General features: G+C 43.8%; 1 long non-coding RNA gene across 2 annotated transcripts in view; it reads right to left on the bottom strand.

The window, feature by feature from the left end:
• The window catches only part of LOC104151865 (uncharacterized), a 228,779-nt gene extending 218,782 nt beyond the window's left edge, over positions 1-9,997 (bottom strand). For both annotated transcript variants that reach the window (XR_011140590.1, XR_011140591.1), the window contains exons 1-2: positions 9,782-9,997; positions 9,087-9,180 (exon numbers count right to left, since the gene is read on the bottom strand). This is a non-coding gene — a long non-coding RNA (uncharacterized lncRNA). The remainder of the gene's footprint in view (positions 1-9,086; positions 9,181-9,781) is intronic.
• Between the last annotated feature and the right edge of the window lie 2,924 nt (positions 9,998-12,921).

Here is a 12,921-nt window from a genome sequence, read left to right as displayed (position 1 = left end):
ACGCAGCGCAGGACTCCTAGGCTAGCTGAGCACCTTTCAGTGCTCCTCTGCCCGGGGAGGGTTGGAAGCTGCTTTACAGATATCAAAGAACTTTGCATAGGCTCTGCAGGATAGAGAAGTTGTCTCCTCCCCAAGTGGGAAACTGAGGCAAGCAGCTTGAACATCACCTCTGCTGACTGTCAGCGCTGAATCTGTGCCCTCCCCTTACGTTAGCACAGTACATGAGGAGGAATTATGTAGGCCATGAACAGATCAGCTCCTTGAACGGGGAAAGGCTGTGTGAAGCACCTAGCACTGATGCACCCTGAGGCAGACTTCCACATAATGCTTGCAGGGCTCCTTTTTGGATGAAGGGCCTTCTCAGCCAAAAATGAAAGCCTAACGAAAGTTTATTTTCCGTGAAATATAGACTTACTAAAAAAAATATAAAAACCCTAGGCAATTTGAATTCAGCTTACATTGGAGCACCTCTGATAATTTAACTGAAAGACACGTTAAGTACGCAAACACTGAAGTACAGGTCAAGCTCACCTAGCTGCAACCTGAGGCCGTTTTCTTCCTGTTCACAGTGTAGCATTCCTGAAATAAACCTACCCAGAGCCAGGATGTTCCTCTGCTTTCACACTATCAAAATCATCAGTAAAATCTGACCTACTACTGACAAAATACTTCTGGAAAACTCAGCTTTAAAATATATGTATTTCTCCTTAATACTGCATATACCTGGAGGCACAACAGAATGTCATAATGCAATGCTTTTCTGCGTTCACTTGCTTTCTTCTGAATAAATATGGCAAATACTGAAGACTTCCCCAAACCTACTATAGAAAAGCTCCTGAAGTCATTCCTGCAGTCTACAGAGCAATTCCTCTAATTATTGCAACACCCACAAAGACCGAGTTTGTGTCACAGAAACACATCATTACAGCTTAGATAAGAATCATTTTCAGACTTTGAATCTAGCTAATAAGAGATACATTAGCAAATGCAGACTACGCATAGCTATTTCCTTTTGAAGTAGGTCTGACCAGCACACATGATGAACTCTGAGACCCCTACATGATATAAATCAAGAGCCATGCTTTTTTTTTTTTTTTAATTATTTGGAGCACCAGACAAGTTCTTTCAGCATGAGATTTAAATGAAAGAGACCACACTTTTCCTATTTACAGTGCATACCTTGGACAGCGCTGACAAAAAAAGTGGGGTAAAAAGGTTTCCCAAATACCTTGGAGTTGTCTGGGCGACCACTGAATTTTAATAACAATTTTAATTAATTAAGACAAGAAAATACCAGAATCATAACAGCGCTGTTTTATTGGCAGGCTACTGGAAGAGGATTCGTCTGTTGGCCAGCAATAAAATTCAAAATAACTGTAAGTGGCCTCAGGGCTAGATTCTGCTCTTATTTACACCACCCAGGTAATTCCATTTATTGCAGCGGGATTACTCCAGGCAGCTATTGTGGTCATGTAGCTGCTGAGCACCTCGTGCAGAATAGAGCCCTCCAAGGAGAATTTGGCTCCGTGCATTCATGCTTTCCATCACACGCATACCCCTAAGGGACTATAATGAAATGTTCAATAAATAAACTAAAATAAAAAAGGGACTTTTGGCTCAGGTTTTAACTCTACCCTCCTGCACGATGTTCCAACTGATTTTATAAAGTTAGCATTGTGCCTGGGAGGCATGGGAAAGTAGGAGGGGTAAGAAGCTCATTTCTCCACTATTAATTGCAATTCTTGTTACCTGCTGGACTCAAGAATTTAAAGTGATTCAGAGTGACGATGGCAGAAAAAGATCAAATAATTTGAACAGGTAAATAACAGCACATTGAGTAGTTATGGCAGCTGGATCACAGGTGGTAGGTAGTTTTTTGTCCCAAAGAATGGTTGGTATAGGAAACAGTTTTCAGGGTGAAACATGGGAAGCTGCTCAGAAGAATAAGAGAGGAGACAATCTTTTGATTAATTCTCCATTGCAGCAAACCAAAAGTAAGGTATCCTCCTAAAAGGAGGAAGATAGACTTTATATTCTCACATGCTTTTCTCCCTTATGTTTCTCAGTCACTGCGGAAAAAGGTAAGTGTAAGATGAAGATGAATGTATAACTGGAAGGTAAATGATTTAAGATGGCTGGGGATCTGCTCCATGCAAAGGGTCTTTCTGTTAGGCTGGATATGACGATAATGTCTTTGGTTTGGGTCAATGCCATAAAGGAAAGGCTCGCACACATCAGCAGTTCAAAATGGTGCACCTGGGAGCAACAGTGGAAATTCACCCATTGCCACTAGCTCTGGCAATAGAAAGTTTCATCTAGGTGTCTTTTCTTTTCCTGACTGACCTTTCTCGGCTGTGTCCCACTGGTGGAGCATATTAAACAGACGTACCTGCCTCCAGCAGATCCCTTCAGCTTCTAAGTAGGTTCTTATGACCTCATCACAGTAAAATATGATACAAATGATCTGCAATATAGAATGACTTTCAGGCAAACTAGTACAGGTTTACAGCTCTTTAAGCACCAAACACTTAAAGGTATGTTTTGAAGAGAAGGTACGCAGATGCTTTTAGTTAGTTTTAGTTAGATGCAGAAGGAAGTGCTTTGCTGAATGAGAAGCTAATGTGCAGCTGCGAAAGAAAAAGGTTGGCTTGTAAGATTTCTCACATACCTGGAATAATACACCTGGCTTAGGTTTGTATCAATTATTGCTTTGCTTCTACCGCTTCCCAGTGAAGGCCAGGCAACCAAACATGTCTCTTGTCTTTACAGAAGTTGCAGAGAAGAGCCAGGCAAACCACTTAGCACAGAGAAAACAGCATGTACTGTTGCACAATATGGATCACAGATATTTTTCTTTACAAAACACTACAGGTTGATGGCAGGGTATCACTACAGAGACGTTATCTGTACTTGGTGACTATTCACCTTTACAAGACATTGCTCCTACAGCTGGTAACAGAGTCAGACAGGAGTTCTGCCCCTGGAATCATTTTCTATCTATCTCAACCACTCTGAAAGGCTCAATCACCGAAAGTTCCCAAGCCAGCTGGCACACAAATGCCCAACGTTTTGGCCTCCCGCCAACATTTTGTGATCCACTTACCATAAACATACAGCTAATGAACATTCACCTGATGATTCTTTCAGAAAGTGAAGATGTTCATGAGTATTTAAAAGGTATGTGGTTCTCCAAAAAATGGATACTTTCTCTGACTTCTCTTAAAACCAGGGGCACAATGTCTTCAGCCATATAAATAATGCTAATCTTGTAGAAAGATAGGAGCTATCTCAAAAGCTTCATCATATTAATTCCATTGTCACTGAACATTTCAGTTGTTAAATACTCTGATCCCGTGGCTTGGAGAAGGATGGTATCAAGCCTGATGGCTGATGAAAATTTTTGGATGTTATGGAAACTTCTATGCAATTGTGACTGAGGTTTTGTTTTAGTCTGTGGATTTTGTATTTCCACACTCAGCAATGGCCATTGCTAACCCATAACGTCCACTTAGCCTACTGAGACAGTGTAGCTACTTGAGCAAGCAGAATGCCCCAGCTCTGGGAGAAATGACAACCTTCAACGGAAAATGAAATGTGCTGGGGTTGCTGCCCACCTTTCCACTGAGCCATGCTAGAACTTGGCAACACAATATCAGTAGACTACAGAAAGGCCTGAATCCTTTCTGTCTCAAAGCTGAGAAGGACTGCTATTCTACTGACTTGGGGGCAAAATAAAAAAATGCCCTATAAATGCACTTGCGCACACAGAGATGCACATATTTAAAGAGAAAGTTGAAGATGATGCTGCAACAATATTGTGCTTGAGTACCAACAACAAAAAAAAATCTGTATTTTTCTTTTCACTACAAATCCCTCAAGACAGATGATGGGATGGACTCTTTGAGCATAGTAAGAATCTGGCAATATGAAGAAACTTGCGGATGCTGGCACAGACACAGCATATCTCCTGTAAGGCTGCATTCACTGACTGCCATCTTAGAAAGCTTCAAAGCATCAAGGAAGTTGAACACAAGCATCCGGTCCTCCCAGTCCTTCTGCATAGAGTGTGTCTTCCAGGGAAGGGAACAGGAAACCTGCCTCTGTGTGTGTGATCATGTTGCCATCTAGTGACCACATCCTAGAGAATACCCAAGCCCTAACACTCCTACACAAGCAAAAACAACGCCATGTGAAGCAACAGGGTATTGTACAATTGAGACCTCAGGGGCAAGTCTAAGCTGTTGCCAAGATATACACAGAGCTTCCTCACAGAGCTACAAGTCTCACTTTAAGCAGAAAGAGTAAGTGCCACGCCACTTGATTCGGGTGATATGGAACTGAAAGCCTGTAGAGGTTGTAGCTCTGCTAGTACCGTTTTTGTGTTCAGCTCCAGGGCCAACGTGGGGGTCCTGTTCCCTGAACTCACAGGGGCCAGTTGGCCAGCCCACCCACAGCAGTCCTAGTCCCAGCATAGGTACTGAATAGTGCAAGTCTTCCTCTACTGCCCCTCCGCACCTGGGATTCAATAGTAGATTTTGTGGAACAGAGGGGAAATGCAGTTCTTTTCTACAGCCCAACTGATGCAGGTCATTTTTTTTAAACGATCAAGATAAGCAGAAAAATAAAATTTGGGGATTCCAAACATAAACACTTCTATAAATACATGTCACTGTCTTCAGGCATCTTTTACCAATCCAGGCCCAATACACTCATTCAAAGTTGCTTGAGTGTTTTTCAAAGATGCATTTATAGTGGCACACTTCTTTTTGGGCAATGTGAGAAGGCAAACTTTCTCTCATAAACATGTATGTGATTGTCCATTTACATGTAGATAGCTTAAGAGAGATATATACATATATATGTATATATACATATTTACACACATACACGTACTCATACACATACATGCAGAGCACCCTTTCCAGGGTCAAATCTTGTTTCTTCTCTACATGCTTTGCTATGAAGTCAGTATAAACAACTGGTAAAAAGATAATAAGATGCTGTTATATGTGGCTTTCAGTAGTATTTCTTAGGAGTTTTCATCTTACCTAAGCACCAGACACTACTATTTACAGTGTTAGTATCCTGAGAGATTACTTCTCCCCACAGTTTCAGGTTTTGTGGAATTTCTCTTTGTTTTTCCCCTTGCTGAAAGAAGGCCTTCTGTTTCTATCTTAACAGACTCACACTTTAATCCAGATCAGTATCATCTTGTCGGTTTGCTGATCCTGTCTATAAACACAGACACGCACACACACACAGAGTAACAAAGAGAGCTCATGTGGTTTCTTGTCATTATTCAGTACCATCTCTTTCTTTTGCTTTGGGATCTGAAAAGTCACTGATTTGTTTTTATTAAAATATAAATAAATTTTAGGCATACAGTCCTTGATCGAATACAGACAATGAAAGGCTAATTTCAGCATACTTTCCTCCTTAAACTGTTATAGAAGTCTCAGTGTGGTTTCCTGAGAGATATGATACACTCAAGAATTGCTAGCAGATATAATTTACTGGCTCCAATTTATTAGAGATCAAAGAATGTGGAAAATAAGCCTCATCTTTCTTGTTCTTCTTGGCAGTGGAACTTTAAGATCTCTTAGAAAACTGAAAGGCAAGAGGAAAAGGGACGATGCATGAAGATATACAATTGCACTGGGGAGAAACTCATGACTGCACTGAAATACCTAAGGGACCCAAGGATGGCTTCCAAAAGCCTTGACAATAATTAGATGCATAAACCAAGTCAGACACAGATTACCAAGCACCATAGACCTTATCCTCAACAGCCATAAATCAATCTCCATGCAGCTATGCCAGAGCGCAATACTGAAGATCATCTTCTACTGTGGAGATACTCCAGGGTTGGAGGGTGAGTTAATTCCTGTGGAACACGGAAGAGAGAATGCAACTATACAGATCCCTGCCTGGGAAATAACAGAATCACATTTCTAACCTTTTCCAGCAAAATTCACTAGTTGATGAAGCTGGCCTCTGCCACTCCTGTGAGATTTGCTCAACTTTTCTTGTTGAGCACAAAAAAGAAAAAAACATGAACCAGAACGAAGCATAGCCATGTGCAAAATTGCTGGAGTTTTACCCTCTTATGCCATATTTGAATATCCATGCTGTCCGTTAGCTGCCCCCAAAAGATAACTCACTAGTCAAGACTAGAGACCGAAGTTTTGTTCCCTTCTCTCTTCTGGGAATTTATATTTCTCAGGCAAGTCCTTAAAATCGGGTCACCTTCTACTCTTTAGCAAAGTGGTTCCTTTCCAGGGAGACCACCCAGAAGAAAACAGGAAGTTCCACAGTTTCTTATTCTTCGAGGGGTAGAGTGCAGAGTTCAAGCCCCATACTTACCCAGCCACTAAGGAGTTAATGTGTTGAGCAGCTACTTCATGATTTGCAGCTATGTACGTACTGATTAGCAGTGGTTGGAATAAAAGACTACAGCCCAAGCAAGGCAGAGCATTCTCAGAAACAGCAGTCTGGCAAAAAGTTGTCCAGGGAATAGATCCAGAACCCCCAAGAAGAATGAGACGGACTGACTGGGAACAATTAAGGAAAATAGTCTCATTCTCTACTAGGGGGAGAAAGAGCATCTTTCTGAAGCCTCTGTTGTTGGGCCCTTGGGAAACCCCCTTAACATGGGGTCCAGAATTGACTAAAGGATCAAGAGGCTGGGCCATTCATAATCTCTTAAGAGAGGATAATAGCAAATCCTCTCACAGGAAGAGGGTGGAAAGCCTTCCCCATTATTATCTCCCTATCAAATGCGTTAATGATGACAACAGTGCTTCTACAGCAGGTTTCACCTCGGTGCAGGCCATGTGGCCACTGCCTGCTCGTCTAGGGGCAACAGAAAGGACGGTTGTTGTCCATAATCACCCAGCTATGCAAAATTTCCAGTAGTAAAGCAAAGTGCTCCACAGCTAGTGGCCAGTCTCTTCATTGCACTGATATCTGACCAGAAGCTGCACTACACTGCTAGACAAAGCTATCCCAAAAGCCAAAAATAGGAGTCCATCCCCAAGCCCATTAATTCTCTGATTACTCTATTGACAGCGCTAATTATTAGCAATGACTATGTCGAGACGTATGATTGAACTGCCTAAACGACTGAGGACACCAGCTCGATTTATGTTGGCACCTGAATAACTTCCCAGTCAAACCTAGGAACTTTCTTACTTGTATTTCACCCAGCTTCAACTCAGAGAGCAACAGTCATCTCAGAGAAAGATGTAGGACTGTATAGATGAAGAAAAATCTGTTCCCCATCCTTTTATTTGGATTTCATCTTGATTCCATGAGTTTTTACATTTTCTTCAAAAAATATGTTTAGCCTAAGCTATTACGAATCTGATTACCTTAGACAAAGAGGGCTGCTTCTCTCTGTCTCCTGCTGAGTTTTGGTCCCAACATAATCTAGTGGCAAAGAGTTCCATAGCCTAATTACGTGCCATGTGAAGAGGCCTTCTCACAGAGCAACCGTTATCCCTTCTAGGGATCAGCAGTTTTGAAGTGTGTTCTGTTCCAGTGAGTATTCCTTTGTGGCCATCTCTGCTTCCTTCTTTCTCCGTGTGACATCACAGGACAAAGGCATGTACCTGAACCTCTGTCACAGGATGACGATTACAATACAGAAATAGCTCCTTGCAAATCAGTTTATGAAAACTACTAAATGACCAGCATGGTACTGGCCTCCCTAAAGATCAGAGACGCAATTGGACCCACACATCGGGCTGTTTTATTGACAAACGAGCCTCTCCTGCTCTGAGCCTTCACAGTCCGAGCACAGCTTGTGAGGACGGGTTACAGATCAGGCTAACCAGCACCGCCTGGGAGTGAGAGTGGGGCACTGAGCCATGAAGACAGAAATATGAAGGAGAGCACAACGGGCAGGGAGTTGAAGATAGGAGTCCCATCACTACCGCATGCGATGTACGAGAAAGTTATATTCCACAGATGATGGAACAAGGAAAAAACCTCTGTCACCCTTCCTACATTGTTCCTCATATGGGGCACTTTTATCACATCCCATCTCAGTAATCCTTGTAAGGCAAACAAATTTCTTCTAAGGCAGTAGCTTCCTTCTGATATAAAACAAACAGACCAGCTCAGAGCATTGCATGACCTCAGCACTTACGTCTGCTGCCGTCGCTCTTGTTTTTGGAGTAGAAGATAGGAGCAAAGTCTGTAATTTGCATCTAGTCAACCAATGGGTATCTTCACATTCCCTTGAGCCAAATAAGCCTGGGTAGAGGGAAAAGATAGCCCTCTTCTCCTAAATTAATATTCTCGGATCTGATGTGGAAACGTCAGGCAAATCCATGGCCTGATTTTCAGAAGCATTTGCCTTGCTCCGTTTCTTTTCCATGGTAAGTAAGGGTGCTTATTGCCACTGTGCAGAGAAAGTCTCTCTTCTTAGAGAAGTGTTTTATTATATACAATATACAGATGAGGAAAGCAACTGATGATATTTCACAGGAAGCGCTGCTATTTGGAATGGAAATGGAATCTGATACAAAATCCTATTGTTTGTAAAGCAGCTATTTCCACATACACAAAAAAACAGAAACTTTTAAAATATTTATACGCACGATTACTTCACAGCCTGTAAAAATCTGGCTGTAATCTTATACGGGAATGAACCATCTGTTTATTTATCCATCTTAGTAAACAGAAAATATATAAAATTAATAGCAAAACTGCTAAAAATCCTCCTTCACCTTAAAGAAAATACACGCTGCTGTCTCAACACTGAAAAAAACAGAAAAGCAATCATCTTTGCAAATTAATTCGTGTCTTGAAACTCACAAAGAACCAACAGGACATGGTTGTTAAAAAATGAGGCTTCTTAGGCTGTGGAGCAATTCAGTAATAAGAGATCCTATTACCCAACTTTAAAGGTCTTTAAGCGCTTTGTAAAGGACTGCTATTAACCTTGCTTTACAAATAGGAAAGGTAAGGCCTTAAAAGGTGATATGATTTACCCAAGGTTATTTCACCACTCAGCAGTAGAAACAGGAATATAAGCAAGGTTTCCCAATCCCTGATTCAGCAGCAGTTTCCCTTAGTCTTACCTCCATCTCAGGTAGGACTGGAATAGCGGCTGATAACTAATCTGCTCACTCGTGGGCCCTCACATTGCAGCTTCCTCAGAATCCATGTGGGAACCTGGTGGGATGCAAAAACATCTGATGACAATCAGCCAGAAAAGACACCGAGATGCTACCGACACATATTTTTGCATGAAGAACACCCAACACAATTTAATGTTAGACTTGAGTGATCTTGGGTAGGAAACGCTGGGGAAATGCTTTGAAATGCTTCCTTGCCAGGAATAACAAATCACCTGTTTAATTCCTTGCTGACCTGCGACAACCACATAACTTCAGAGCGCTGCTTCTTTGTCCCAAATGGGGGCCTCAACACAGTCACTCATGAACGTACCTCCTCTTTCTTGTCTCTCCCTGCATCGCAGGCTGCACGTGTCAGAGCTCCCACTCCTGAGGGTAAAGTTGTACATACCATGGCACTGTGCAAACCCCAGCCCTCCCAGATCTGCTCATTCCCCCTCCTGTTCCCTTAACAGTCTCCATCTTCAGAAACATTAAATCCTGTGGCAGGTCCAGCACAAGCTGCAGCGAAAAACGACAGCTGCCCGGCCCTCTCCTCCAGGATGCAGGGCCTCAGCTGAAGCACAGCTACGCTTGAAATGAGGACGACCTGACTGGGGAAATAATTTTCAGGAAGGGAAATAATTTTCAGAAACTACCTTCCAGCCATGCAGAGAGCGAAGCCACAGCAGAAGATCTCCAGAAGAGGCAGGGGCAGGTGTCATTTGAACAATACCAGGGGGTTACCAACGGTAAACGCCTGCTCGGCATTTAAGCACCTCCTCTGAAGGGGCAGATTTAAACCCTGCCGGCGGCGGTTGCCCCAACGGCCGCTGCCCCAACGGCCGCGCCCCGCCCGCCAACGTCCCTCGGCCGCGGCGGCCGCGCGCGCGCGCGCGCCTCGCCCGCCACAAGATGTCGCCCTCCCCTCAGGCAGCCTCCCGGCTCCGGCTCCGGCCGCGGCCGCGCCGGGGTCCACCCGCGGGGCCTGGCCCGTGGCCGCCCTTTCCCCGCTCTTGGAGGACCGGGGCGGGCTGCGGGCTGGCTCCCCGGAGCCGTCCGGGAGCTGCCGGCCTCCCGCTGGCAGCGGCCTCCCCGGGTTTGCGGGAAAATGAGCCGCCGGGGAGGCGGCCGCCATGTCGCGGAGCAGCGCCAGGGCCGGCCCGCGGCCCGCCGGGCTTCTCCAGACCCGGGGGGGAGGCAGCTCTCACTGCCTGCTCCCTGCTCGGCCTCCCTTTCATGGGTTTATTGCCTCTGGGAGGCGTCGGGCTTTTGGGTTGGGGGCCGATGGGGCCCCCTGGGTCACAAGCTGCCCCATTTTCGAAGCGGGGAAGGGCATCAGGGCCCCTCTGCAAAGCCGCCAAGCGCCAGCTTCAAACCGGGTGCACAGGAAGGCTGCCCTGAAATCGCGCTCCTCTGGTTGACAAAGCCCTCCTTTTAATTCCCGTGGCTTATCGTGGCCAGCCCATTCCCCTTTGCTCTTGCGATACCAACGTCCTTTAGTCCAACATGTTCTTCTCAGTTTGCTCTGAGCTTCTGAAAGTGGAAAACCTCAAAATCCAGCAGTCTAAGAGGGTGCCTGCTATTTCCTGTTGCTAGGAACTTGCAGCAGCATCTCATGATGACGCGGGGCTAAGGTAAAGAACTAGTCTCTTTACTAAATTCCTCCATCTGGACCCAGCATCCTTCCAAAAATGACTAAATGCAACAGTTGGATCCTAAAATGGATCTCTTGCTTAGGGATGCTTACGTCTTTCTGTAGGTCCAACTAGATGGAGAAGAGAATGACTGTCCTTTTCCTGGGCTGTCACTCTCTGGTGGCACCCCTATGTGGCCTAGCTGAATGAGCCAGGATCAGAAAGTCCTCACTACCCCCTCTTCAGCCAGGGGCTCCCTGGATGACTTTGCCCAGAACATTTCACTTTCCTGCCTCGGTGCCCCCCACTTCATGGGAACCTTGTGAGATTTAGCAGGTTGGCATCTGAAAAAACCCTCTGAATGGCTACGGAAATGCTCAGTGCTATTGCTGCTTGTTAGGTAAAGAAGAGGACTCCGTTAAAGAGGTGACAGGATAAAGAGAACAGCTGGGTTACCAGATTGCTGAGAGATTTTATCACTCAGGTTTGAAACCTTCCTCTCAGAAAGAGCATGAAGTAATGAAGCCAGGAGTAAAGTTAACTTCCTCTCAAACATACCAGTAACTTGCAATCAATGGTGTTTTGGTGATTCTGGAGGAGGCCTCCAGTCCCTGCTATACCTGGCATCTACCACAGACCAGACAAAACATGTTAGTACTCCAGTTCTGGAGTCTGAGGACAGCCTTGGCCATGTGTCCCCAGACGTGTGGGGCAGATAAGGAGAGACAGGACACCTACAGCAGCCTCTGAGCAATGCTGTAATGATCCCATGAACGTGAACGACACAGGAAGGTTCAGAAAAGGAATCTGCTCTCAGAAAAAATTTACCTCCTTTGTCACAAGGAGCCCTGCTGATGTCAATGAAACTTGAGTGACGAGGCCTGACACGCAGTGAGGTGTCAAATTTCCCCTTTTTTTTTATATTCACAAGGTTATTACGAAAATCTGAAAAACAAATTCTTTCTTAATGATTGACAAGATCCTGACCATTTCCTTTCAGACAGCTAGCTCAGGATAATAAGACATAAACTCTAGGGCTTACACTTAATTTTTTCTTACATCAGCTTCTTTCACATAAGAACCAACCACGATTTCCGCTTACACATAATTGTATTCACCAGTGAACTGCAACTGCTGTGGGGAAGGTTTTCACTGACGACTGCATTTAAATCTAATCAACCCCATTCCCTTTCGTGACCATGATCATTATTATAAGACAGACACAATGGTACCATCTTCATACGATTCAATGTTTGTTGGATTCCTCTGGGAAAAAGATTTACTAAACCTAAACACTGTGCAGGAAGTTGGAGAGAAGAGTTATACAGAAATTCAATGCACAATGAGGAGATAATTAAACCTGGAGCACAGGAGAATCCGATGTAGTTGACTCCCAGGATGAGATTTCTGTAGACAACCACCTGCAAGTGAAAATTAAAAGAGTTTAACAACTTCCATTTTCAAAAACTGATTTTTAAAGAGGAAAATATCACACTTCATTAAAAATTTGATTGTGTCTGCAATTAATTATGTTCTAAACAAAACATGCTTCCTTGCCTGTGCTTATATAGGATCTATAGATTCAAGCGCATTCTGAAGAGGTTGTTTTTTGTTTCCATGGTAAAGATGATTTTAACTGTGTTTGATCAGCATTGCCTCCTCTGTTTGCTCATAATCTCTTCTATTCCTCCACTTTCCTTTTCCAAATATATAAGCGTCAAGCTTTTTTTCCCTCTTCCTTGTACTCACGTAGGTAAAAGAACAACAATCTCTCAAACATATCCAGTAGTGAGACCTGCTCATTAACTGGTCTGGAAAAAAGACAGCCCTCTTTATATAGTAAATATTCAAGACAAAGCCAAAATTTTTAATAGCTAGAAGTTAAACCTTCTTTTTTTAGCCTGGCTTCTTAATGAAATAAGGCTTATGTGATTCTGCTGTCCATTTTTCTCTCCTTTCCCACCCTTCTCCCCTATTCAAACGCTTTTAAACCTGTTGGCCAAATCCTGCTAAGTTTGGCAGAGAAGTAAGAAAATAATATCTTTGCACCCTCACCAAGCTTAATAAAAATCAGCACTGGGCTAAGAAGAGATACCCAAATGAATGCCCGTGTCTTAGGAAAGGCCCCGTACTTCCACAGTTTCCCATTTGGCTCACAGACT

The sequence above is a fragment of the Struthio camelus genome, chromosome 3 (assembly GCF_040807025.1).
Source record: "Struthio camelus isolate bStrCam1 chromosome 3, bStrCam1.hap1, whole genome shotgun sequence".
NCBI classification, from domain to species: domain Eukaryota; kingdom Metazoa; phylum Chordata; class Aves; order Struthioniformes; family Struthionidae; genus Struthio; species Struthio camelus.
This window is presented reverse-complemented; position numbering and strand designations above follow the sequence as displayed.